Here is a 4,355-nt window from a genome sequence, read left to right as displayed (position 1 = left end):
GTAAAGCTAGCGTGCCGAAAAATAACTTGTACCAAGTTTGTTATAAGGACGATATCAACACTCCATCAGCCATTTATATGTCCTTAGGACGATAAGTATATATCGACCATGTCTTATGTGAACTTTCTGATGCAAACTTGGGTGAAACCTTCTCAGCTTCATTAACAATCTGGTGATAAAGTACCATAGATATGTATCTCAAGGTCATCCTCCAAACCATATTGTTCACCCTTTTGCTAGGATTTTGTAGATAATCAACAATACTTTCTCCAATCCTTACTTTCGCCTGCTTAAAAATTTCATTAGTGGCTGAAGCTATGGACTTCGGTTCGGCCTTACCTATATTGACGAGACTAAGCATCGGCTATTGAGCGAAATGCAATACAACATGATTAACATAGTAGCCGGATGTTTGCTGTGCCAATTCTTTCGAATTGTCATGTCTAAATATATGAACAACTTTAAAGCAAACCAATGTAAATTTTGCATCTAGACATACGCCAAGATAAACTATGAGTGATTCATCAAAACATTGATAAACCCTGAATATTTGTTACACTACTCATAATGAATCACCGAAAGCCTCAGTATGTATAGCACCTATAGAAAGTAAAAGACTCAATCCGAATAACAATGCATATTCGGCTATCATTAATCGTGCATAAAAATATTCTAAGAGGCATGGGGCTTAAAAAACAGTACCATAAAGAAATATATAAACAACACCAACACTTTGGCCATTGCTACGAATTGAACCATCAAAACATAATCTCCATAGTACTAGAAAGACAAGGCTAATATCAACATTATGCATGTCATTAATCCGATGTTTAGTAATAAAATCAGTTATGATTTGGCCTCTTATAGATCTCAGAGATGCATAAGCCAAATCATATCCAAACAAAGTATAAGCCCACTAGCCAATTCTGCAACTATGAATTGGTCTATGCAGCATATATTCAATGACATCGGTCACTATGTCCCAACTCCATTCAATCATAATATAGGCATACATATAAATTTCCATGAGCACCTACCTTGTCTCGCTCTCCAATCGAACTAAGGACGATGTTAGAATACTACACCGGCCATGTATTGACATACTCTTAGGACGATAGATAAATATCGGCCATTACCATGTAAACTTCATTCGAAACACATACAACCGAAATAAACAAATGAAATGACAAATCAAGTATTTCGGCCCTTTGGATCAACAACAAACTTGTAGCTAATCAAATGTATAGTGACTTGGTAATACCCTTTCATGACGTAAGAAATTATATTACATCCATGTATTAAAATAAGCCCATTGAGGGTTACCAATCATACCTGATGACAAATTCCATGGCATAGGCGTTAATGGCATAGTTGAAGAATATGGATAATGTGTAGACCAAAGATGTTGAAACCTTCGACTTGGTCCTTCATAGTTTTCACTCCTTTCCTTCTTCACCTTTGCCGCACTTCTCATAATGGAAGCTTGCACATAATTCTTATTTTGAGCACTTCCTTTGGGAACCCATGCCATGTTCCTTTCTTCAAGTTCTTGTGCACTAAGTTTTTGTAATTTCTTCTTTTGCCAATACGATAAGCTGAGCATGCATCTCGGTTGTGATTCTGTTTTGACCAATGGAAATTCCTTTTTGGCCTTGTGCACTCTCAACTTCTTTTCTTCAGATTTGGCACTTCGACTCTCAATAATTGGTTGCTTTGTCTCATTGTCTTTAGTAGCCAATGTCAACACATTAATTGGCTCTTTTTCATTTGAGATCAAATCTGAAGTTGCACTCTTACGACCATCTCTTTTAACACGGTAAACTTGCTTGACCACCTCTTTCTTCTTCCTTGAGCTCTGCACCAATTCCTTATGATTGAAACAGTCTTTAACATGTGATTGTTCAAATGTTGATCTTCTTGGAGCTGCATAATATTGGTGAGATGGTCTAAAATAAGATGGAGAATGTGCCCTTGTATCATACATGTCCCATGAGGAATATGGATCTATATGAGCATAGGGAGGCATCCACGGCATTGGCATTGGCGGCCCAAAATAAGGATATGAATATGTTGCATTAAAATTCTCACTTTGCCAATACCGATCCTCATATTTGCGCCTTGGGGATGATCTGGGTTTCTCTGCATGATTTGGTCCATAAGCATTCTTCTCTTCAATCTTCTTTTGATATTTATCCAATAGTTCAGCGAATGTGATTTTTGATCTCTTACACTTGTGCTTATTTCGGCCTTTGTTTTCTTTTGGTTTGCTTTCATCGATCATTGGATTTTCTTGGTGCCCCCCAGTCCTTGGCGTCTCCATTGTAGCTTCGATGGAATTCTTGCCCTTAAGATTATGTTCATTATGCTCTTCAACAACTTCTTTACTTGAAAGCTTGATCCCATCACCTGCAGTTTTTACCTTCTCTTTAAATGGATCGGCTTGAAGCAGCCGATGCAAAAACTTTTTGCCATCGGGACCAATCGGAATAGACTGGTCATCTCTTGGTATTTCAACAAACTTCAATCATCCTTTTTCAATGGCCAATCTAACTATTTGACGAAACATGTTGCAATCCTCAAAATTATGCTTGGACGAATCATGCAACTTACAATACATTCATCCTTGGATTGATGGCTTAACATGGTGATCAAGAATTGTAATGTAATTATTTTTCAGCAACAAATCAAATATTTGATCGCACATGCTTGAATTGAAGGTATACTTCTTGTTTTCTAGCTGATCGTGTTGTGAGAACGGCTTTGGAGTTAAGCAAACGAATGGTTCAGATTTTGCATCACCCCATTCGGCTATGCATTGTGTTTTGCACTCTATCTCCGATGTCTTTGGATAAGAAACTATACTGGCATCGGTTTGCTCAGAAGATTTTAACCTTGGCTTTAAATTTCTGAAACGAAAATAGCTAGAACATACATGTCTCAATTGAGACCAAGTGTAAGCCAAGTAAGAAATAAGCAGAGCTACCAATTAGATATGAGCTTTAGATAAAGCAATGGGGAAAGCCTTGGCTGCAATAATTTTTCGCAATCGGTCTTTCTGAATGGTGCAATATGTTGATCGATATGCTTTGTGACAATCTGATTGCTAACAGATAAATTACCCTTCTTCATTGGTCTCTCAATATTTCTTATGAAGATTTTTCTAATATATGCATCAACAACTAAGTCATGACCAAATCTGAAAACAGGTAAATTAATTGCTAGACATACCTCTTCAAATATGTTGGGAGAGCATGATGGTGGTGTGACTTGAAGAATATCTTGCTCCGCCTTCGGATAGCTCCCCAGCGCCCTGTCATCATCTTTCTCTTGATTTCGTGCACCATTAGTTTGAAGAACTTCGTCCATCAAACTTTCTTCGGCCACTTGTTCTTGTTCTTGAAGCTCATCAATTTCTATGGCACGAAACTCATAGGGCAGGAAGTAGGTTCCATTAACTTCAAAAAAATCAAGTATGGCTGTCTTGGTATAGTTTCCATGCCCTTTCTCAACAATTTTTGCCTCTTTGGATTTGATGGATTCGGAATATATACTACTTGATTCGGCTTTTTCAACCGAAGAACTTTTAGTTTCCGAATCATCATTATTTTCACCAGTTAAATCAATTGGCAAGGATTCTTTTCTTTGAGCTAATTCCCTATCAATTTTCTCTTGGAGAAGTACTTGCACCCTATCACGCAAAGCTTTAACTCCCCTCTCAATTTCAGTCCGCTCTAGATTAGTTTGCCCCCCAATGCTTTTAGGATCTTTCGGCAATGAAGTGTTAGTGTTGCCGAAATTTTGCAATTGTGTAGGGGGTGTATAATATGCTACGGTACTAGGTGGAGGTGTATGCACTGCTGTATAACCATATGCTCTCTCACCAATACTATCAATTGATGATGTTTCATCTTCCTGTAAAACACTAGCCTTTATTGCAGCATAATCAGGAAACAACCCCTTTTCATATTGTTCAAGGCAAAGCGCACTAATTCTCTTGTTTTGTGCCAAGCTCTTTTTTAATGCAGCCACAACCACTTCTGGAAGGGATTGCTCCGCAATACTTTCAGATTCTTTCGGCAATGATTTGTGAGTGTTGCCGAAATTCTTGAATTGCGTAGAGTATGCATTATATGCTACAGTATTTGATGACCGCACATGTGTTCCTGTAAAAATTTCACTTATTCGGCTATGACCATGAAGATGCGGGGCCGAATTACGAACATCTACAGTTGCATACGGTGCTGAAAAATTACTAACATGAGGTGTAGCATATGATGGTTGAGAGTAACTGGCCGAATAGCTAGTAGTAGCATGGCCAATTCTCCCATTCATCGGCAAGGTTGGATTCACATATT

Source organism: Triticum dicoccoides, unplaced genomic scaffold, assembly GCF_002162155.2.
Source record: "Triticum dicoccoides isolate Atlit2015 ecotype Zavitan unplaced genomic scaffold, WEW_v2.0 scaffold10348, whole genome shotgun sequence".
Taxonomy (NCBI): Eukaryota; Viridiplantae; Streptophyta; class Magnoliopsida; order Poales; family Poaceae; genus Triticum; species Triticum dicoccoides.
Note: the sequence above shows the minus strand (reverse complement) of the source record.